This window comes from Mytilus edulis, chromosome 2 (genome assembly GCF_963676685.1).
Source record: "Mytilus edulis chromosome 2, xbMytEdul2.2, whole genome shotgun sequence".
NCBI classification, from domain to species: domain Eukaryota; kingdom Metazoa; phylum Mollusca; class Bivalvia; order Mytilida; family Mytilidae; genus Mytilus; species Mytilus edulis.
Genome location: NC_092345.1, coordinates 89757426 through 89783411, shown reverse-complemented (window position 1 = coordinate 89783411; position 25986 = coordinate 89757426). Strand labels below are relative to the sequence as shown.

Sequence of the window (25986 nt, the reverse complement as noted above, 5' to 3'; positions counted from 1 at the left end):
TGTCCTGTTACCGTTGTCCTGTTACTCAAGATTCTTTCATGTTACCGACATATCTGACTATATTTAAGTATATTTCTAAACCTTTTGTATTGCAAATGCTAAAATCAATAATTGGCATTTGATAAACTATTGCAGGATATACTAGTAAACCACAAATAGTGTCTTAAACTTATTCCTTATTCCCATTAGAAACTTTTTAAAATTGATTCACTTTGGTAACAGGAAAGAACTGGATTTTTTTTGTACCATTTTTTAAATTGCCATTGTTTCCTTATTAAACAAGTATTTGAATTACAGACAACAGTTCCTAGATCCCCAATGTGTGTTCTTCGATTTGTGCTATTAAAATACCGGGTCTAAAGATTTTTTTTTGGTTTTTTCTTATTGCCAAAAACTAGACTTTTTCAGATATTGTCTCATATACAGTCCAACATACCTCAATATAGGAGTATATGTGTGTGTTCCAGTCAGTACATAGAGCCTGGCATGTTCTCACACTTGTATCTAATTTACCACCAGTTAAGAATGAACGATATGATTCAAAATGCAGGCTTACAACCATTGGTTTGCATTTGCAAAGTAAGATTCCTCGTGCCTTTTGTTGACCGTTGTATTATTTCCGTGTCACAGATTATGACGGATATAGAACCCTTGTGATCCCATCTGTATAATATTTAGTGGGTTCGTGATACTTGGTCTTGTTTTCGATGACGTGTTTGGTAGACTGTTGTTTTTTACTTTCATTTTGTAGGTATTTCTTCGATACCTGAGTGTTGAAGCAAGTACCTACAATATAAACATGGTGATGATTACGATGATGATGATGATAAAAATGACGACGACTACGACGACGATGATGATGATAACGACGATGATTGTGAGGTGGTGATGATGATGACGATGATCCCTGTATGTTGGTTTTGATGATGTTTTTAAATCAGTTTTGATGCCAACAGATTTTTTCCATGTTATTCTTACACATTAGGTAAATCATAAAGACTTTAATTCAATTCTTTAAATGTAAATATGACCAACTGATCTCCTGTAAATTAGCAGCCAAACATCACGATAAAAAACAAGAAGAGGATTAAAAAAAACCCGAAGATTGCCCAACGTAAATACATAAAAACTGAAGCCTACATATGAACTTCTTTACTTGTTTAAAAAAAACCTACTTGAACTTTACTTACAAAACATGTAGATTGTCGAGTAAAAAAGAAGAGCAATAATTAAAACAAAATGATAGGTATGTGAAGGTAAGTCTTATTTCTTAAATTTATTTGTTATTATATACCGTGTTTAAGTCATATATCTATCACTCTTAAGGCATGTGTTGACTCCTATTTGACTTTTCAAGGCTGTTGGTCAAAGGAAATATAAAATAATAACAATTATCCAAAATCCAGTTGTACAGGTTTAAATTAATCGCCACCCACGTCGATTGACTGTCAGCCAAAACAAAAATTCCCTTGAAAATTATTTTACGTATTAAAAATTACATTTGTAATATCCGGCTGAAACAATTTCCCATTTCGTTACGTTATCTATTCATCCCTTGGTTGAATTCCTCATTTCGTTATGTTATCTTTTCATCCGTAGGTTGAATTACTCATTTTGTTATGTTATCTATTCATCCCTTGGTTGAATTCCTCATTTCGTTATGTTATTTATTCATCCCTTGGTTGAATTCCCCATTTCGTTATGTTATTTATTCATCCCTTGGTTGAATTCCTCATTTCGTTATGTTATTTATTCATCCCTTGGTTGAATTCCTCATTTCGTTATGTTATCCATTCATCCATTGTTGAATTCCTCAGGTCTATGTAGAAACATTCCAACAGTACCTAGAGTGTGTAGTAAAATTACTAACTCGCTCTTTATTCTCCTTTTTGTTATCACCAAAATGCGACGTATTGTTGCCAAAACTTTAAAGTATCATAACGTGTGCGAATAATGGAACGTGTTTTGTTAACATTTCAAGAGCACACATGTTCAATGGATACTATATAGGAAGATGTGGTATGAGTGCCAATGAGACAACTCCCAATCCAAATAACAATTTATAAAAGTTAAACCATTATAGGTCAATGTACGGCCTTCAACACGGAGCCTTGGCTAACACCGAACAACAAGCTATAAAGGGCCCCATAATTACTAGTGTAAAACCATTCAAACGGGAAAACCAACAGTCTAATCTATATAAAAAACAAGTCTACTTTTATTAGGGTTTCGTAAGCTATCGATAGTCAGAATAATATAAAAAATGTTATCCAAAAAACAAACTAAATCGGTTGGGGCAAAGACTCTCTTTTTCTGTGTAAATTTTCAATTCAACATATTTAATGTGTTATTTATTTAATCTTACAATAACAGTTACTGAAGTTAATAAAATCTGTCCTTCTATTTTATTCCCAACAATAACAAAATCTTATTACAACCTAGCACTTCTTTTTCTTATTTTACACTTTTGAAAATAAAAATAGAGGACAGAACGTATAACAATACTACTGTTATTGTAAGATCGTATGGATAGGATCATGACAAAATACGTACAGAGAGAAAAAATGCGGTGTGTTAGACCAGTTTCACTTGCACACAACCCCCCTTAGGTAAAACACAGTAAAATATGTCATGTATGTGCACTGTATGACCATAAAATTCGTATGAAAAATATATATAAATGATTGCACAAACCTGCACGCATAAATTAGATGACTTGTATTTAGTGAAGCTGCAAGCGTCGGCGAAGATTCATTTTCCAGGGTGAAGGTTAACGTGAGGAGTGATGATTATCACCTAGGGGTAAATCTAACATGTTTCTTTATGTAAGGTTAAAGATATAGCATCAATTTGTTGAAAGTAGGTTGTAAGTTTAGTGTGTCAAAATTTGCTGTATGAAACGAAAATTGTATGGGGTATAATTAAAATTTATAGGTTTTCATATCTACTTCATAACTTTTTTACTTAAATTCATAATTATTCAATGAATGCACTACTTTGTAAATTCGACCCTTCGACAAGCATTATTTTCTGTCACACTTTTCTCATGTGCTCTAATCAGAATGACGTCATGTTTAATCAGCACGAGTTGTCACGTGACATTCAAAGTTCATGTTTGCAGATACTTTGAATTTTGTAATATGCTGACTGAACTTCAAAAGTGTCATCTCGCATTTCTCCAGTAATACTAAACAAAATGACCCCGTAGCTATTCAGCAATTATTTGATGCGTAAGCGGTTTTCATGCAAATCTGTCTGAACATTCAGCTTTACAGAAACATTAACAATCATTTAACATACAATATGCGTCTCTACAGTAACATGAACAAATGCACAGCATGTATAGTCCTTTTTTTACATTGTATTTCTCCTTATAAGTACAAAATGAATGTAATTGAAAAATGTCTGAGTTTACACCCAGCAAAAAAGTTACAGTTCTTTATCAAGCCTTTGAATCTGACATCTAAACCTGCCTCACTCAGCTAAGTTTCTGTCTTTAGTTTCACTTCTACTACAATATTTTTCTAATATTACAGGCTTTAGTGCGACGAAGGACATTTGAGCACATTGATAGGACATTTATATTGAAAAAAAATCTGACATTTTAACATCAATTAACTTCACCAGATGTGTATTTCGACAATTAATGTCTCTTCTGTGATGCTCAAGACCTAACTGTAAGAAAATCAAAATCTTAGCAATATAGTATAACAATATTTCAAGTCAGAAATATGACAGTTGATTTCCATTCGTTTGATGTGTTTGAGCTTTTGATTGTGTCATTTGATGAGGGACTTTCTTTTTGAATTTTCCTTGAATTTCGTTTTTTGTGTGTGCTTAGTTTACCTTTTCAAAATAATTCTTACCGAATTGTTATTTCAGTACGTTTAATAATTGACTTACAAGGTTGATGATCTCCCTGGGACTAACAGTCCCACAGCAGAGTTAAAGACCCAATTGTATTTATAATATTACAATACCACACCAGATGCATATTTCGACAATTCAGTTATTTCAGTAATGACAGACCAGAATTTACAGATAATATTAATATTACTATATCCGTATATGATAGAAATTGTATTGAGCTGAAATAAAATATTTTTTCTGACATTGTGTTTTGTGTTGCGGATGTCAATTCGGTTCAAAAATCAAAACTCAAAATTCAAAATTCCCATTTTTTTTCAACATTTGATTTCAACATTTAGCATTCGTTTTTCAACATTTAACATTTAACATTCATCATTCCAAATTTTTATCATTTTTTTTTCAACATTCGATTTTAACATTCAACATTCGTTTTCAATATCTGAGATTCGTTTCAACATTTTTTTGTCAATATTCGTATTTAACATTGAACACTCGTTTTCTATTCCCCCCCTTTTTTTCTTTGTTAATCTAACATCCGAATCAACATTAGACATTCGTTTTCAACATGCAATACTTGTTTTTTAAACTCAACATTCGTTTTAAGCGTTCGTAGTTCAACATTAAACATTCTTTTTCAACATTCAACATGCGTTTCAACTAATAACATTCGTTTTCAATATTCAACATTCGTTTAAGCATTCGTTTTAACATTCAACAATCAAACACTTTTTTTTTCAAAATCGAGGATAACTTATTGAAATAATATAAGAACACTTGCTTTACTTACAAAAATGGCCAAAAGATATATATAATATACCTGGCTTTATTGCAAGAAAAACAGGTTATTAAGATTGACTAAAAATGTTGATTTTGGAAAACATACGCCATATGTCTTTTGTAACCACACAAGGTTAAGAACGCCATTGGCCGAGTTCACTTGAAGCTCTTCAATCGACTTCAGAGTTAATAGATTATCACGTGAACGCACTAGAGTTGATATTCGGAACAACTCTAAGTAACTCTAGGGTAAGGCCCTGACCAAGCATAAAAAATTAAATATTCTCATTGGTTTGACGTCATTCAAGAGTTTTTCGAGTTTAACCCTGGCTCGGTGAGGGTTGGAAACAGAGAACGAGGGGTTAACTCGAGTAGTTCCAGTAAAATCGTTTTGTTGAAACCCGAGTTAGTAAAGTTAACTCGAGAGTGTCAATTGAATTCGGCCATTGTGTCTAGTGCTATTATAACATTAATGGTACAACTTTAACTGCACCAGGTGTGTATTTTCACAATACATGTCTCTATAGTGATAATTTCAACAAAACATTTTTAAATCCATATTTTATTCAAAAATAGAAGAGCTGGCAAAACAAACAATACTGGAATTGCTATAACCAAACGAACTCAATGTTACCTAATCTATTCTCACTTTTGATAATTTAACCTTATCCACAACACCTTATATGATATATATCTATATATAATATTGCTTGTTGTTTTTTGTTTGTTTTTATAACCACATTTATGTTTTCATAATTATATATGTGCTTGTATAATAATAAAATATGAAAAAAAAAGAAAACTATCATTGTCAACTGTGATTAAGACATATTTTCGCTGTGAATGACTTATATACACTGCTGTAAAACCCCCAAATTTTTGTTTTTGTTTTTTTGTTGTTTATTTATTTGTGTTCTTCTTTTTCATTATTATATATTGCCCATTCTATGGAAAGATACTATGAAATCTGTATATTTATTTCTTTTTTCATTTTCGTAGAAAAGTTTAAGAACCAGTTGATAATGTTGTGAGTATTGCAACTAATATTGTTCCCCTACGATGTGTTTACTTGATCTGGCATTATAACTCATTTACGCAGTCAATTTATGTAGTTAACTGAGTATAAATGTTTAGTATCTTTCGAGAGTTAATTAGAATATGCATATATTTATTTGTTACTATTCAGCCTAGTTGGTTGTAATTGACATTTATCAAAAAAAATTTATTATAAAAAAAAGAAACAAGGCTTACATTGTCTATTCCAGACGAACATGTAGTCCACATAAGAATCGACAGTGTCGCTCGAAAAATAATATTGAAGTATGAGCTTCTTTGATATCTTTTCATATTCTACAAGCCACGGGATCATAACCTCTTAACACATAACTGCATTTATCGTTGATTTCATCTTAAGACCTCAGCAATGAGCAAATGACCTACCAACTTACTGCATATGTATAACCAACACATATGATTTAATGCCTCCCTATTTATATTTTAATCGTTGCCGTCAACGCAATCATAACGTTACAATAACAAACATTAAGACGATTGAAGGAGCATCAATTGTTTTATATAAAAGATGTGACAATAGAAACAAAATATTTAAAAGCCAAAAAGAAACATGCACAAATATTGAAGACTTAAAACACAAAACTAGTTTTACTTTAGGGTTTATATATTCACTACGACATCATTGTGTTAATGAATACGTTTGTACATATTATTATTAGCATCGGTTTAATAACCTCTCATTATCGGACTGTTAGTAAACTAGTAATAAAATATCAAATTGGGAAGACATTCATATATCTTTTTATAGATTTGTTATTAATTCCCAATATTTTATGATTTGTGTTTTTTTACTACCTTTTATGTTGGCATTGACCGTGACACCCAATGTCATCTATCCTTTAGTTCATTCAACCATTCCTATTAAAGTTGAAAAATATCTGAAATCCTTTCTTATTTATCATATAACTAGTATTTAATTAATATAATTTTAATATTTATTCCATAAAATTGAGAATGGAAATGGGGAATTCCAGTATTATTTAATTTTCTAAATCTTCTTTCAAATTTAATCTTTGAACTCTAAGTAATTTACAATGAAAAAGTATTTTTTCTACTATTCACATTGCATTTTACAATTAATTAACATTAAGAGGTAATTCTTATTTTATGTTATGTACTTAGATTTTCCTTGACGTTGAATACACACGAATAATAGGTTAAATGGACAATTCTGTGGCAAAGTAAAAAAATTGTAATTACAATTATTATCTACGCATAAAGTCGAAATACCCTTCTTGTGCTGTACGGTACAGTTAATGTTATACACATGTATGAACCAATAAATGTATATTAGAGTCATTTTAGATTTCAGTGTTCCTGTGTGGCGTACAACATTTTAATTCTGGTATCTATGATGAGTTTATTTTTTCATAATTTAAAAATTTATGTATGGTCAATTTTAAAAGGTTCGTAATAATTCATGTCAATACCGTAATACTGACTACTGTGCTGTGGAAACCCTCACGGATTGTACCAATTCATTTGGCCTTTTCAACTTCTTTTTTTTACTCGAGCGTCACTGACGAGTCTTTTTTAGACGAAACGCGCGTCTGGCGCAAATACAAAATTACAATCCTGGTATCTTCAATATATAATGAGTTTATTCAGCTAACTGGACAATGTGTTGTACGTTGTTATTTGTCTTAGCGTGTAAACCTATAGTTTTGACTATTGTTGTGGCGAAAGATACAAGACTGACATTCACGATCATGAGTCGAAAACAAATTGACATCGCCATGGATTAAAAAGAAAAAAATATCAGACAAACAATAGTACACAGAATACGACACAGACAACTATAATCCGTGAAACGGTTATTGCATAACTATTCGCAAACTCGTGATGGCGTCTTTAAAACGTACTATAAGATGATTTCAACTTCACCAGTTGGAACTTTTGTTTTAATAGCTTCCCTGTGAGCATCAATCCTCTATCAAGAAAATCTTTATAGGAAAACTAACCCTGAATAAATCGTATCAACTGGGCGATATATACTATGCTACTGGAATGTTGCTACATAGAATTTTAAAGTTCACAATTGGAAAGCTGAAATCATCTATTTTGTCGTAAAGTTTTGTTGTAAATTTTTTTTTCAACTGACACTGGTTTTCATTTGCTAGATGCACGTCAAGATATGAGTCAGACTTAACTGTTGCTTGTGTATCCTTTATCTCAATTTCGATCGGACACATAGTCACCAAACTTTGAATCATTTAGCGAAAGGATGAATGTTTGAATGTCCTGTACCAAGTCAGGAATATGGCCATTGTTATATTATAGTTCGTTTCTGTGTGTGTTACATTTTAACGTTGTGTTTCCGGTGTGTCGTTTGTTTTCTCTTATTTTTGAGTGTGAATTCACATTACTATAAGACGTGTTACGGTACTTATCTATCCCAAATTCATGTATTTGGTTTTGATGTTATATTTTTTATTCTCATACGATTTTGTCTAATGCTTAGTCCGTTTCTGTGTGTGTTACATTTTAATGTTGTGTCGTTGTTCTTCTCTTATATTTAATGCGTTTCCCTCAGTTTTAGTTTGTTACCCCGATTTTGTTTTTTGTCCATGAATTTATGAGTTTTGAACAGCGGTATACTATTGTTGCCTTTATTTTTGAATGAGTACACAATGACGAGCATATACTCTTCAATGATAAATATGTTATGAACTATAATATCTGTTTGCTCGTAAAATTAGTAAAAAGTTGCGAGAAATTACCTTTTGTTTTCCTCCTATAGTTAACTTTTGAACACACACTACTGTTACTTTTGATACAAATGCTGTCCCGAATTGGGAAAAAGATTAATCAAACAAATTGCTAAATATAGTACAAATAATTACTACTGACAAGTAATTGTTGCATTGTCTTTTTGTATGCTTAAATTTGTCCGAGGCATTTTATTCATTTCTAATTTATATTTTGCATGGATCAAATGATTGGAAAATCGGGGTCATGCGTTTTACCTCATATTAAGGACTGACCGAAACTGAAACTATCCATAGATTAATAGGTAAAAATACAATCAGACAAAGTTTCACCATCTAATTAAGTAAAGAAAAATTGTGCTAAACCATAGATTAATTAGGCGTCGTTCATGAGTTATAAATTGCGAATCAACAGCTACTATAAACTCTATATTTTTTGATATTTGTTATACTGATATGAACTTTATTGTATGCTTTATTATTTGATGCTTATTTTTTTTATTGCATTAATCATTCTACAGGGTGTAGTATTAATATGTCAAAATTAATTAATAGAATAATTATTTCCGAATACCAAAAAAAAAAAAACAAACGTTACCAAACATGAATGTCATATTCGATATAATTAATTTTGACTAACTGTTGCATAAATCGCAAACTATTCAGTCATCAAGGTGTGGGAGTACAGTGTATGAAATGTAGAATTTGTTGTTGTTACAACAATGCATTCTTAAGACAGAAAAAAATGTCTTGTACTATTTTGTTCTTTAAAAGTTGATTGAATACTTTAATAAATATATTTACAGCTATAAAAAGATTTTGATGTTAAAATTCTTCATTAAATTATTTTATTTAAAAAAAATTATATCAATATAATGACATTGTAGACATTTAAATGTTTTGAAACCAGATATTTTTTAGATATAAAAATATACGAAGTTTGCAATTGCTTCATTCTTACGGGTTCTTATTTGTATCTTCCAAAACATCTCATTACAGCCAATGACATTTTCTAAAGATCTTCTTCACCTTACAATGTCATTATGTACTTATCATTTTGTTTGTTTATATCTCAATATCTATTTTTTTTTTCTGCACAAACCATTAATATTGTCATTGCTTTATGCGTAATATACTTTCGTGAGGTTTTATCGCAGTATATATTTTTTATTGCAGACGATTTCCATGAAAACAGGAATTAAAGACATTGATAGGAAAAGAAAACAATTCTGTGAAGAAAATAGATGCTAGACGTTTTGATTGATTGATTGATTGATGCATTCATCAGGTTTCATCAGGATCATAAGTTTTGAGAAATGCTAAGTTGGAATTTTAAGTTAGAACTGAGAAATGTCACCTTGGAGTTAAGAAATGTCAAGTAGTACAGGTGTATGGTATCATGGAAGAGGAAATATCAACTAAGCAGTGATAATTATTCAGAGATATTTTAACAGCAGATAGTCCCTTTGGCCATTCTTTGATTTTTTTGTTTCTTCGCCTCGTATACAAAATTAATAGAATAAACACTCTCCTGTCAATATGTTCATATTAAGCAATTGCTCAATATGTTTGGTTAACAGAAAAGACCACGAGAGTAGACAAATCATGAAGTATTATACTAATTTGATTTTCATGACAAACCCATAACAGTATGTATGCATTAAAAAACCACAACAACTACAACAAATAAATTGTAATAAGATATGACAAGAAAATGAAGAAATAGGATATAAAAGATATTTGGTATGTGTTCTTTTGTTTTTAAAGATACTATTAAAAAATATTGTAGAAACTATTATTAATTATAAGTCATGATTAAATATGTTAAACGTGGTACATGATAACACTGTCAGGTGTTTAGGCATTTATTACAAAGCACTAATAATGGTCCTTTATGAAGGTTATTAAGTAGGGAACAATGTTTTGATTTGTAACGATATCTTAGTACTGTAAGTCTTTAAAAAAAAAAGCAAAATTATAAAGGGAATAAAGTAGGATTCATGTAATAGACGATGAAGAAGAAAAGATAGCGTTTACGACAAATAGATGACTTTACTTTTCCCATTATGATATTTTCATCATACATGTTATTCTATCGTCTTTATTATTTTTTGTAACATAGAATGAGTTCTACATTGTTTTGTATCGATGTCAATTATAAAGACTGATATATTCAACTTAAGTAGCCACTTTTTTTGCCCACCTGTTATTCCTTTATAAATTCACCATTTATAAATTATGAATGAATTTGATTATCATGAACTGCAAACCGATGTTGAATAATTAAAATCGGGGCCTATTATAGCTGACTATGCGGTATGGACTTTGCTCATTGTTGAAGATCATACGGTGACCTATAGTTGTTAATTTCTGTGTCATTTTGGGCTTTTGTTGATAGTTGTCTCATTGGCAATCATACCACATCTTCTTTTTTTATATATCTATATCTATATCTCTTTAAATCAACAAACAAAGGCTTCTTAAAAGTCAAGTTGAAATCATCTTTTTGAAAATGTGATTAACGCAACCATGATCTAATTTAACATTGTTTTGTATCGATGTCAATTATAAAGACTGATATATTCAACTTAAGTAGCCACTTTTTTTGCCCCCTGTTATTCCTTTATAAAGTCACCGAGTATAAATTATGAATGAATTTGATTGTCATGAACTGCAAACCGATGTTGAATAATTAAAACCCTATTCTTAGTCTAAAATTAGTTTTGTCGTTTTCCTCACAGACTTTACGTTTGGAATTATGCATGACCGTAGATTCTTGATGAAGACTCCTTTCATGACAATCGACATCGACTATTGGTACCTTCAATTTCACAGGCGTAATGGATCGGTCGTATTAAAAGCTTATATCATTGAGGAATTACTTAACATGTATATATTTATTAAACTATTAATAAAAAGATATATCTTGAAGAAGAACGGATATATCGAGCCAATGTAAATGTTTATGTTTTTTCATTCTCTTTTAGATATATGTACCATCGACTGTAACATTTTGTATGTCAGATTTATCTGTATGTTTGTTTTAATCGTTGAATGTTCTTGCATTAGTTTGTACTGTATTCTTGTCATGTAATGATGTCATTTTAGTGTTGTATTTAACATTGCCATAAAAGTGCGAGGTTTGGCTAGTCACAAAACCATGTTCAACCCACCATTTTTTCTTAAAATGTCCTGTACCAAGTCAGGAAAATGGCCATTGTTATATTATTGTTCGTTTCTGTGTGTGTTGCAGTTTAGTGTTTCTGTTGTGTCGTTGTTCTCCGCTTATATTTGATGTGTTTCCCTCAGATTTAGTTTGTAACCCAAGTTTTTTTTTCTCAATCGATTTATGAATTTTAAACAGTGGTATAATACTGTTTGCTTTATTTAGTTGATTGTGTCGAACTAATATGGATAGTGTGTTTCAATTACAGAGTAATTTATGACAAGGTCAATTGCTATCTAAAATAAGACTTTGTTGTCCCAAGGTTGTAGTAATATACGGTCGTTCTCACACCCTGAATGGCTGTTGACCGGATTCATCCCAACAATTCACACTGATGCAGCAAATTGTCAAACATGGTCCGTTGTATTTTCATCAATGTCTGTGTTCTCTTTGGCGAAATCGCAACCATTTGCTTATACAAATAACGACAACTCAGATCAATCAAGTGTCGGAAAATATTAAGTGAAAGTATACACATATTTAATAGTATTGCCGTTGATAAACAGAATTAATTTTAAATTCAAATTTTTGAATTAAAAAAACCACACCTATAATGTGATGAGAACATTATGAGAACAAACCATACACAATGTTTGGAGACATATGCCTTTTTTATTAAGGAAGCTAAAAAGAGAAAATAAAATACTCAATTAAACAATAAAAGAAAAATTTAATAAGATTTACAAACAAACACATATATCGTTGTAATAGGTATACTGAATTTGGCTATTTGGTTTAGGTATTTTTGACATATAGCTCTTCAACGGTTTCGGTACTTTTACAACTTCGGATTTCAAATGTTAAGCTTTGAGCGTTCCTGATGAAGGTAAATCCAGAAAAGCGCTTCCAACGCAAGAAATTATTAAACGTGTTGTTTTCAATTTTCAAACTTAAAGTGTTATAGAGATGACTACTAACATCTGATTTTTGCATAACTTCCAAGCATAGTTATTGTTTTCTATAGCAAGAACTTAAAATTCATAAAATCATAGCATTTACAAGTTAAATTATCTGTTTTATGACCTAGGGGTAGGCAATGTTCTATGTTTTTTGCCCCTGGGGCCTCAAATTTCCTAAATTATTCTGCTGTTTCTAGCAATTTGGAATATTTAGTACATATTCAGGATAGAACACCCTATTGTAAGTTTTGGTGAGATATTTTTGTATATCTAGCTTGTATTTTTTTATGCCGTGGTGACAAAAAAGCAGATGTAGGTGTTACGGCTTACTTTTTAGTTATCGACAGGACACAAATACCCCATAAATAATATTCAGGAAGGATCGATGAGTTTCAATGACTGCGAAGAGTAAATTTAAGCACTTCTTAACAATTTAACTTACAAATATGCAAATATTATGAATTAATTTTGTAATCAGGACTTCAAGTAAACTATGCATACTGTAAACTGTGAATTTATGCTGAATCATCATATCTAAGGCCCAGGATTCTATCAATCTTCATGAAATATTTATAAAACTTCATATTTGAGTTAATTTCTTTAAAATATGTGAGATAAAGCAAATTTGGTTAAATTCTGTATGTTTTTTTTACCCTATATAGGTTGCATTTCTGTAAATATTGACATTGCAATTTCTCATAGGAACTCCTTTCACGGCTAAAACTGTACCACTTTTACTATGAAGTTTTGAAAAATCTTATCCTGGAATTGAAAGTTCATATGCACTACAATTTGTTTTCAAAGGTCAAAATATAGGGCTGTGCGACATACTTTCAACGTTTATATGCCCTGAACTTTTCAGAGTTTAAACTAACACTCATTTTCTTAGCTACCCCTATCTCGAATGAAGGGTTACCACAGATTTCAATGTAAACAATATCGCATGTATGTTTACTGGTAACATTCCCAAGTTATATCTCTGTGATATAGAACACAGAGAGCATAACTGGGAACCAGTATGTAAACAAAATTAATTTTCTATGAATATTCTAAATCTCTCCAAAAGAGTCGTGGTTTGAGAAACAGCTGTATTTACATAGTGCAACCTTTAACTAATTCAAATCAAATTCATTGTGACACATAACAAAACACCCATAGCATATTTACTTACTGGTTATACCATCATTCATCTTCATTAATTTTACTCTAAGCATGAAACATAACACGACCTTGTCCTAACACTCAAATTGTTAAGATGTCATAACACAAGCAAATAAATGAGAAATGTTAAAAATGTTAAATTGTTGTTTTTTAAACACATATTTGTTTTATCACGTAGAGAGTACTGCACGGTTAGTGTCTTTCCTATTCTAAATTTTGAAGATATTCTGTATATAAAATATTAGGATGTGGTATGATTGCAAAAAACATATTCCAAAACATTCTACAATTTTAAAATGGACTCAATTCTTTTAGCTTTGACATTTTTGTATAACAATGTGAGTTAAAATTATCAAAAAGCAGACCCTTTCTGTAGTAAAACGAATTAATGTCGTGCTCTTCGGAATAGTTCACTTTTGTATGTCCTATTTGGTTGATAGCTCTTCAACGTTTTGAGTCCTTAAACATCATTGAATTTGCAACATTCGGTTTGAGGATTCCTTATACAGGTTAACCCAGACTTCGGACGCATGACATTTATAACGTGCGGTTTTCATTTTGTCCCTAAAGATAGATACAGTTGTCTGTTTTTCCCCTAGCAAGGTTTAACATTAATAAACAATGTGTAGCATGTCGCGTGATAGTTGCAATTATATTAGATAAAAACTAAGTATACTCAGTCAGCATCCGTGCTATACGTAAAATTACGTCAATGATTATTTACATTGGTAGATTTGTTTAAAGCATGGCATATTCGAAATGTTACCTAAAGTTTTCATAAACTTAGACACTTCAACGGTCACCCAAATGTAAAACTTACTCAATTGTTCTTCTACATGAGATTGTTGTAAAATTGTATTAGAGTTTAGAATACGTAAAATTACCATATCTTATCAACTACTAGTGTAATGTATAAACACCATAGACAATACAAAACGTGTTTTACTCAATACCAGGAAATAAGGATGGCAGATACCAAGTGGACAATAAGGTCAAGGATAGACTGGCAATAACATGGTCAAAAGAAAAAAATAAGTTTTAAAAACATCATTGAAAACAACAGGAAACTGAAAAATCAATTCTAGTAATGACCATATTACAAATGTGTATAATGAATCCTACCAAAACCGAAGTTAAATTAATGATACGGAATGTTAAGCTGGCTTTGCATTACTATTGACACCTTTCATGTTGTCAAAAGCAAATCCAAATTGAACAGAAGCATTACCTTATGCCATACAAGGTGGGGGGGGGGGGGGGGGTCGGCTACAAAGACATAATTTGCTCACGTGAATTTCACACATTTCACATCAATACAAGGTGCCACTGAAGGTTCCTATATATATATATATATATATATACAATGGGAATTTCAAATTTTAAACTTGTATTGTAAAATTTAATTTTCTAAATTTGAAATTGACATTTATGTATTCTAGTATGCATCTAAAGTATCTTCCTTTATAAAGTCATTTGGATAAATGCACGTTCATAAAGTTAATTGGATAAATGCAACCAATGAATCTGAAATAAAGGGATAATACTAATATATTGTTATCTAGTTTAAGAAGCCCTTGTTAAAGCCTCATACAAATTAGACTCAGGGATTCGGAATCGATTCATCGTTTTGCAAAGTGTTTTTGGTCATCATACACATGACCTACAATTACATTGTTATAAAATACAAGGAGACTTGATACGATTATCAATGTGACAACTATTAAGATGGAATGTTACCTTTCTAACTGTCCATCATAACACATCTTCGCGTGATATGGGTCAGCTGTTCTCTGCTTAATAAATAATTTACGGCCATCGTAGAGACATAAACAGAATAATGACCCACAGGATTGTCAAAAACATGAAAAGAAATTGTATTTAATGTCACTTCAATGTTATCATTTAATTATAAATGGAAAACATTTTATATTCTTTTGCGCCAAAAAGAACTATCGCATAGGATAAGCTAGTGTAAAGTAAAATTTATTGTTCGATGGGGATTTTTATATATGTCACCTCGATTTGTTTTAAGCTGTATAAGCCTATTTTGTGTACAAAACATATAATCTACGTCATTTTGTTTCAGAAAGGATATATCTCTTTATTTTTATGTCACAGGCACTTTGCGGTAGTTCTTTCTTACTTAAACAATTTTCAACACGTATTTCAGTAAATACAACAATGTAATGTTTTAGAGGAATATACAACAAAACAACATAAAAACCGAAACGTCATCGCGTTGTTAGCCGTGCAACGTCGATGTTTGGCAATTCCAATTACCCACAAGCTAACAGATTGGTCAAACAGCTGTAATATACAAAATTACACTATAAAATAACTGTTGTTTTAAGACATGATTTCATCTTTGATAAATATCTAAAACTTTCTACGGCTTAAAAAAATTATATTCGAAAATCAACAACTTGACGACACCGTTTTTGTGAAGTGTACCAACTACAATGTACGTCGTACAAAAAATAGTCATAATGAATTTAAAAAAAAATCTTAATGAAAGATGTTAAATAAGCATCAATGCAACAGCAGCCTAACAACACATTTGAAAAAAGGCCCAAAATAGGATCTACAGACAACACCGTTTTTAAAGCTGTAATTATTCCTAAATTGTGAACGTGTTTTCAACAGCTGCCCAACATCAATTTCACAAGAAATAATAAATTGAGATGTAGCAATATTAATTTACAACATTTCGGACGTGTGCCAGGCACATCAACATATTGTATAGTCACTTTCAATTATGTCAACTATCTCATCGGTTGCGAACAGATTTTACCCTAAAAAGCGGTAAATGAAGTATTTAAGAAAGATCTATTTAGCACACATTCCTAAAACAATTAATAAAGAGATATATTTTTATAATAAATAATCTGAACAACAGTTTCAGTTTTGAATGCAAAACAGATAATACACATCTATCCTAAAGGACTGCTGAATGGGGCAAAAAAAGACGAAAGTCATAAAGCCAATTAACGATGAAAAAAATCATTTATCGAAGGGAAAACAAACTTTACGAACCTGATTATTACAGAATGAGAGTAAATTTACGACTAAACAAATAAAAAAGGACTTTTGACTCCTATGGACCACAAAAATGTGAAGAAAAAAAATAAACACTTATTATTTATAATGGAAAACATCATTAAATGTTTAACTTGACATCAAACTCAGTATCATACATGATAAGTTGTCACGATCGTCATATAGGACCTTGACAACATTAATAACAAATAAACAAAATATAGGATTATGATAAAATTCCAAAATTTGTGAGATGCAAAGCTCAATAGAATTTATATTTAACTTTTTGTATTTCTGCGTTTGTAAAAAGTCTGTTTACCAACAACATGTGCATGCATTATTGAATGTTCAAACAGGGTCAGTAAAGACTTAATAAACGATGTATTTCTTTCTACTTTTGTAGCGTTTAGAAAACAACAAGAAACGCGACACAACGTTTACAAAATTTGGGTTAGAATTTTATCGTACTCCCAACAGGCATTTTAAAATTGAAGTTCTTGTATGGATTGGACGATAGAAAGAAAATTGATTGGTAAATTGACATTTTTATTTTTCCGTGGTAGTGCGACTTAATTATCTACACTAAACAATGTAATCATATGTTTTCTCATTATCTTATAATGACGATTAAAGATATCAATGCATTTAACATACTAAATACACATGGAATTCATTATTCAGATACCTATAACCACAAATATGAAGATAAACAAAACGATTAATTTTCCTAATTATTTTATAACGCAGTTGTAGACTATATTTTATCATTCTTACTTATAAATTAAGATGCTGAATTTGTAAACAAATAATTAATTTCCCTGAAGCAGAAAAGACATCTGTGACACAATTATAGGTGATAGTAAGTACAAAAATTATCATTAAACATATTAAATGAGCACAATAGTAAAGACACACTGAAAATCCTTTAAATAAGGTCAAAAACACCTAATTCGCTATATTGGACATGACCTTGACCTTTGACCTTTTGACCTTTGTCAAGGTCATTAGTCCACAATGTCATTGCTGAAGACCCCATGGGTCTAGGACCTTTGGTTTTATAGTAAAAGCTGATTTTGTCTTTTCAGAAACCTAAATCAGGGGTTATGCCCCTTACAGAAAGGTCAAATCTCTTCGGTCAAAATATATCAAAGTTGCGCCTTAATGACCCAAACATTTTCCACTATTCAAAACTTCTATAAGTATAATGGTTTCTGAGATTATCCCATAACAAGGTGTAAGGTCAAAGGTCAAGGTCAACATACACATTTGACCTTGAGGTATTTTTCAAAGTCATATGAATTGATGATGAATGGTGAAGATCCTAGGTGTCTACGACTTACGGTTTCTGAGTTTTGGTGGTCAACCGACAACGGTTAATTTCCATAGGGGCATAACCCTACCAATGAGTCGTTGAATCCTTTCGATCCAAATGTAACGAAGAACCGGGGTCTGGTCCTGAACAAATTTCACCCTTCGCTTTTTTTCTACCTCTTACGGTTACGGTGTTTGAACGATAACAAGGTTTTTTGGTTTCGGAGGGATTACTCCGAACCGACAAAATATTTCGACTCACAGGGTGAGTTCCGGATAGGTATTCATGACACCGATACAAAGTGTGAACATGAAAGCGACACGTCTTACGGTTAACGCGGATAAATTTGTCAAAGTTTGGCGGAAGAATAATAATAATAATTAAAAACCAATTGTTCAGAGAACAATTGAAGGTCTTTCCATCAAAACAATGTATTTTGATATGAAAAGTTGTGAAACTAAGTTTAAAATGTCATTTCAATCGTCAAATGATAGCTCCTAGTAAGCTGATTCCAAAAATATATTGTTTCCATACATTTTTTTTTAAATAAGGGAGATAATTTGTTACTTCCGGTTTGAAAAATGTTACTTCCGATTATATTTGAATATTTACTTGACACTAATTCCAAAAATATCTGGTTCTATATACTTTTATATTAATAAAGTACAAAAAAATAGCTACTTCCGGTTTACAAAAGGTCACTTCCGGTTGTTTTTTTCAAGGTTAAATGGTTTGATACCTTTTTCTAAAAGTTGTATATCTTTATCATGTACACATATTGAATAAAAGCAAAGGTCAAAATCTAGAACGTCAAATTAAGCTATGACCTTGAGATCAATTTCAAGGTCATAAACCAAGGACCTCAAATCAAAAGACCATAGGTCTTAATTATATTTAGTTAATGAGTTATATCACCAAACGCGTATTTTTAAATACAAGAGGGGAGAAAACTCCCTTTTACATTCAGCGTACGCTTGCAATCAAAATTTACATGTTACGACATGTCGTAACTAACAATTTAGTAAAAAATAATTTGTTGATATCTTATACAGTCTTTGGATATAAGTGATAATAAGCCAAATTCAAATATTAGAATATGACCTTGACCTTTGACCTTGACCTAATTTTCATTTTTAGGGACCAAGGACCTCAAATCAAAAGATGCTAGGTCTCTATCACTTATGATTTATAAGATAGAAATTCATATCACTTATATCAGATGCATAAGGGGAAATAACTCTCATATGGAGCGGTCATATCGCTTCGGTCAAAATAGGACAAATCATGCCAAGGATATAACGAGCAATTTTGTAAAATAAATTTGTCATAATCTTTTACGGTTGCGAAGGAGATGCGATAACAAGGAAAACAGTGTTTGGGGAGATAACTCCTACAAAGAAAAGTATTTGTTTACGCAGGGTAAATTTCAAAAGCGCATAAACTGTTCGATATCATATACAAAATATCTAAGTGACATATTGCGAAACAAATGTTTATCGCAAGAACAAAATTAGGCGGAAGAAAAAAAAAATAATCAGAAGAAAAACAATAGGTCTTTCCACAGAAAAGTGGAAAGACCTAATAATAATAAACAGAAGAAATACAGTAAGGTCTTTCCCTTTAGAAAAAGGAAAGACCTTAATTACAAATTTTAATATATAAGCCCAAGTAGAGAACTAAACATAAAATAAGTTATTTGAGTACGTTTTAATATTTAAACGTATGCAGGCCTTAAAGATTAATTTTGTATAAAAAAAAAACCCGTACGATATACGTAATAAAGGTATGTACACGACCATATCATGTACGGATTTCGATAGTTGACAAGTGTATTCATTATATCGCTCTGAGTGTTGTATAATGTTACAGAACATATCACAGATATGATTTTAACAATCAATTTGTTATAATATAGATAATATGAATAGTCTAAAAACTACCAACAAGGGTTCTAGCCTGCTCAGTCACATTAAACACAAAAAACCTCTCTGTTGAAAAACTAAATACTGGCACAAAAAAATTCTAAATGAAACATATAAGTCGTATTAATATCATACAAAGAGACGAACTACATGTTGATGCTCTTGCTTATGATGCAATGATTTCACAATATTATAACTATATCATTTATATATATCCAGTGGGCTGTACCGAAGTATTTGACTATTTCTATACTTAAATACTTAATGATAAACTCATTATACATATCAAATGTAAGTACATGTACAATATTTAATAATAGAAGCTTAAGGAAATGGGGTCAATCTCACCCAAACAAGGATTTTTTTGTAACAGTACAACAAAAGAACAAACAAAACAGTAAAATTCAGTTAAAAGGGATGTTATTAGTAATAAGCGCAGACACAACTAACACGATGACAAAAAACTGAGAAAATACACATATTTAGGACCAAAGAGTACTGGCATTTACTGAAAAGTACATCAGAGCACAATATCATCTACCACATACACTTTACTTTCCCCGACTTAAATATCAATCATTGAGACTCAGAGTTAGCTTAAAAATGTCATGAGCAGTCATGGATAGGAATGACTTTGTGGAATGCCAAAATATATGTATCAACAGGTTTCAAAAGCATGTTACATCGAAGAAACTGATATTGGTTTAATTGTGTGTGACTTACTGGATAGCCATATTTGTTATATTCTTTTTCAACCTAAAATAATAAAATTGAAGTACCGATAAAGGCAATATTCAAACGTTTTATGACAATGAGGAATAAACAGAACATACATAGAGACAAAAAGACAAAAAAAAAGCATATTACAAAGGTATTTGTTTTTTCTTGCAGACATATTAATGATGTCCTCTCATATATTCGACTGGCTTTGAGATGATGGTAAATATCGAAGCTAAAACGTGTTTCGTGTCTTGATCTTTTCCTCGATATTGACACAATAGAAGACTTCTTATTAAAACATGACAAATGTGTTGATTTCAAACTTCTTATTGTGAACATCCCATTACTTAGTAATACTATACCCTCTGCCCCATCGTCCAGGTGTTTACATATCTCAATCAGTACATTAAAATTGCAACAGTACACGTCCTTGAGTACAGAGAAAAAATCATTCTAATGAGCTTCGGTGTAAATTTTACGTCATAGCACTACCTCACTATACATTCAAGGCTTTATCAGATATAGCAACATACAAAACGCTACCCGAGTACTTGATTTATTAATTATACTGAAAATACGCTGCTATATATTGTAGTAAATGATACTTCATAGAGAAAGCATGTTATCTTTAAACGATGATGTTAAATAATTCCAATTTGGTGTCGATATGATCATTAATTTTTTCACTATACCTCTCGAAAAAGTATGTTGATTTCTCAAAATGTAGTGTTAACTTATGCGTTGAAACGAAATACTACCTGCCGTTAACGATACATAAACATACACCTATTTTTGTGAAATTGTAAAATGGTCATGATCAGAAAACAGAAATTGCCAATAAGATATTCACTTCCTTTCCTTATATCGTAAGTTCATCAAACGAATGTTATATGACAATTTTATGATTACTTGCTGATCTTTTGATGATTGATATACGCAATAATCACAGTTCAGCAGGTTCTATATTAATAAATGAAGCTATGATTATAGTGTGAACCATGACCCTTTGTTGTCATCGTATATGCAAATGAGTAAATATTTTCTTCGCCTGTCCATATAAAAAGCAAAGCAAAGCACAGAAAAGCAATTTGCGTCTTAATTTGTCAAGGTTTTAGCACCTTTATTCAGGTAGGATATCATATTTTAGGATACAATGTAATTCACATTTTGCAAAAAGGTTTATTTCTCTAAACCTTTCTTGGTTACTTATATTTATCTAGTTATTTTAGTGAAAAATGTATTCAATAGAGATATTGTTTAATTAATGAAATATAAAAATAAATATTATTGCAACTATTTCATTCTTTATTAAAGTAATTTTCATTTATACATATCAATTCGCGTAGTTTATTTATTTCAGCTAAAATTATCTAAATGCAAAGAGCTTTTTACTTCATACTTTAATTAACTTAAATCTGTATAAAGCAATAATTTCACTGTTCATTTCAGATAACCACGAATTTACAATGAAGAATTTTCTTCTTGTTCTGATTTTATGTGCCCTTCTTCTGGCAATCTGTGAGGCACAAAATATGGGTAAGTGCTTTACTGTTTAATGTTGATAAAAGGAAATCTTTGGATTATTTATCAAAACACGACTTATATACATTGTATACGATTCATTTGACCTTCAACACGTATGGGAATACACACAGCAAATAAATAATTAGGTATTTTGTTTCAAAAGTCAGTTAGCTTTTCATGCTTTGGTTTTCCATGATGTAAGCGTTGATTGGCCATTAAGTTTAGACACATGAAAAAAAATAAAAACGCTAATCTCACTTTCTTATTAATGGAATATAATCAATTTAAGCAGACTATCGCTTTACAATTTCCATGAACAGCTTTACCTACATTTTTTTTGTGTTATAACTCTGAAATCTGCGCTACATTTTCATTAAGTTTTTGTTTAATTTAAGGTTTAACTTTTCCCCTTTCCATAATGTTTTATCCAGTTTGCTTTGAAACAAAATGAAAACAGCACTTTATTTTATTCCGAAACTTCCCGGATTTACCTTCATCAATAACATTTCATTTTGAACGATACTATTATTTTGATAATAGTCGTGGTGTCGTTAGCTTATCTACCATCACTAAATACAGAAACAAAAGCCGTGTTTAAATTGCGGAATGTATTTCAGCGTTCCTGCAATTATCCTATATATTTACCTAGTGTTAAAAATTGCTTGAATAAAACCTTATTTACGATTGTATAATATTTCATATATTGTTGATATAAATGACATGATAATGTAAAATTCATGTAAAACATGGCAATTGGCCTTGAATTAACGGTCAATTAATTATTACTAAAGGTATGTCAGTACATTATGTAAATATTGCGTTAACATGGAATCACATTCTGCAAAACTGAAATTTTAAAACATTATAAAAGAAATCAAAGTATCTAAATTATTGCATATAATTTAACGAAATTAACAAAAACTTGTTCATCTATGTTTAAATTTAATTGCTACATCAGTGTAATATCTCTTTACAGGCTCCAATTGCTGCAAGCCCAAAGTCTTTATGATCATACTAGTTTATCAAATTTGCAATGACACATATACTCTAAGTTCTACTTTTATTACTATTCCCAAATCGCTATTCTGTTTACTTTTGAAACTTTTAACTCAGAAGAATTTTGGATTTTGTAAGCATTAACTTCATAAAACTTGAACTCTGCCTACAAGGTTTGTTTTTCTGGATTCATTTAAACTGTTAGCAAAACATTGTCCATACCAATGATATATGGTCTAGCGAATGTAAAATAAAAAAATAGACTATGTTGGTCAGTTTACAATACGGTGCGTTTATTTCTCTAATTCTATATTTTATATTTAACAGGAACTTTATGGTTTTTGAGTAGAATGATGAACAGACAAAATAGACCGATGAGCTTCATGGATATGATGTTAATGAACCAGTATGACATCATTTAAACTCAGAAAATGAACCTACAAACGTTACTCGACGACGCAAATGACCGTGACAAGAATGTCCACTTGCTGTTATATTGTTGGAATCCATTCACAATCAACCAGACTGTTAATTTTATTTATATAACATTGTAATTATCATCTAACTTTGTATTTCATATTTTATAACACATTCGATAAAAAGTGTTTCTGTTTGTATATCGTTATTCTTCAAAAGATAAAAACTATAGAATGTGTAAATTTACATCCATTTAAATGGTGACCAGACTAGCTTCTTACAACATTTTGAGAAAAAAAGTTGCGAAAGATACCAGAAGGACATTCAAACTCATTTGTCGAAAATAAACAAAGTTAAAAAAACAAAGAGAAAAAAATACAAATAGACAAACATTTGTATATAAACGACAACATAGAAAACAAAAGACCGAGCAACACAAACCCAACCAAAAACTGGGGGGGGGGGGGGGGGGGGGATCTCGGTGAGAAATACATATTCATTTCATACCACAATATACCATTAGTTTTGCTTGCCTTTGTTTCCATCATCCCAAATATATCAATTTCCGTCTCCAGGCTTCATACACAAGGTTGGATTTTACGTTCAAATAAAAATTATGATTTTGTTTTTTATCAGAATTACTACATAATCAACAAGATTGCTTCGCAGTACCAAAATGTTCCCAGTCACTACGTAAATTAGGAAATATTTTTGTGTGTATAATGTAGAGTTTTACAGCAGGAAAAAAGATTATTAAATCAATCTAATTTAGGATGGCACCAGTCATTTACCAATGTAGCAATCCCATTAAAAGATTAAAACGACAAATAAAGGTATCAAACCCCTGTTAATGAATCCCATTTAGTGTGAACAAGACTAGTTGAATGTTTTAACTGGTATTTGTATCCATACGTCGGAACAGAGGATATGTTACTGATGAGAAATTGGAACTTCACAATTGGCATGTTGAGATAAACACTTTTGCAATAGAATCTTGTTGAAGTATGCCATATGAGTCAAAACTTATTCAGTCGGTATTATCCTTTATATTTGAGATACAAAGTAAAATTAAAGAAATTTTTATGATGCTATGTTTGGGTCTATGTAAAGATTCTGTGTTATTTTGACTTCGTATGAGTACACATAATATCCAGGAATGGTACACAATTAGAACCCATGAAATATATGCCACAGTGAAAAATAACCACTCATTTAAAGGGAAATATTGTATTGGCTGCTTAAAAAGGTCCATGAGCATGTCTCCTCGTTGAATGTTTTCATATTTTGCACAAATATATTGTAGAAAAAGAAAAAAATCGATTCTATAATAGATTTAGGGAGATGTGGTAAGAGTGCCAATGAGACAACTCACAATTTATTAAAGTAAACCGTTATAGGTCAAGGTAAGGTCTTCAACACGGAGCCTAGACTCACACCTAACAGCAAGCTATAAAGGGCTCTAAAAATTACTGTTGTAAAACCACTCAAACTGGAAAACCAACGGTTAAATCTATGTAAGTCTTTTAGTGGTTTGTCCTGTATGGTCTGTGTTTTAATTTTCTTTAGTGTGGCGTCCATTTCGTTGAACTAGTATACATGATTGTTTAGGGGTTTTTCGGATATTATCGCTTCGTTGAAGACCCATTGGTGGCTTTAGGCTGTTGTCTGATCTTTGGACGGGCTATTGTCTCTTTGACACACTGTCCCGTTTCCTTTCTCAATTTCTATTGTTTCTTTGATGGTTTTTGTATATATCTGCTGGCTAAAAAGTGCATTTTAAGCTTTTGTATTTGTTTCTCTATTTCTGGACACATCAAGATAAATGCAAAATTAATCGAGTCAAAATGACGGAATTATATGCTTGATTTACATAATGGAAACAATCCCTCCACGTTTCTTTCAAACGGCTTCAGTAGAATTGCATTTACAAAATGTCATGGTGATATAATCTTAAAAGAAATCAGAATATCATAGTAAGATAGTTAACCAAATGATAAAACTCCCTAAACTCATGCTGACATTGTTAAATCAAACCATCAGTATAGAAGAGTACCAACGGAATATTAAAATCGAATACAAACTGACAACGCCGTACCGAAAAAAAATCGACGAACAGACAAACATTTGCTTACTAACCATCACATTGAAAACATCGGATTCAGCAAGTCGCATCCAACCAATAGACTCGGTGATCCCAGGTTCTGATACGGCAGGTTAACAGATGTTGCTACATATGTGTCATCCATCGTAAGTGCAAATTAGGTGAAATGTTTTATTGATATAAAAGGTATGAAAGATACCAGAGGTACTGTCAAACTCATAGATTGAAAATAAACTGACAACG

General features: G+C 31.0%; 1 long non-coding RNA gene across 1 annotated transcript; it reads left to right on the top strand.

Annotated features, from left to right (window-relative positions):
- The first annotated feature begins 21742 nt into the window (after nt 1-21742).
- Nucleotides 21743-23838, top strand: LOC139510707 (uncharacterized). The gene is made up of 3 exons (XR_011661965.1): nt 21743-21833; nt 22155-22241; nt 23553-23838. It is a non-coding gene; the product is annotated as an uncharacterized lncRNA (long non-coding RNA).
- Nucleotides 23839-25986: the final 2148 nt, after the last annotated feature.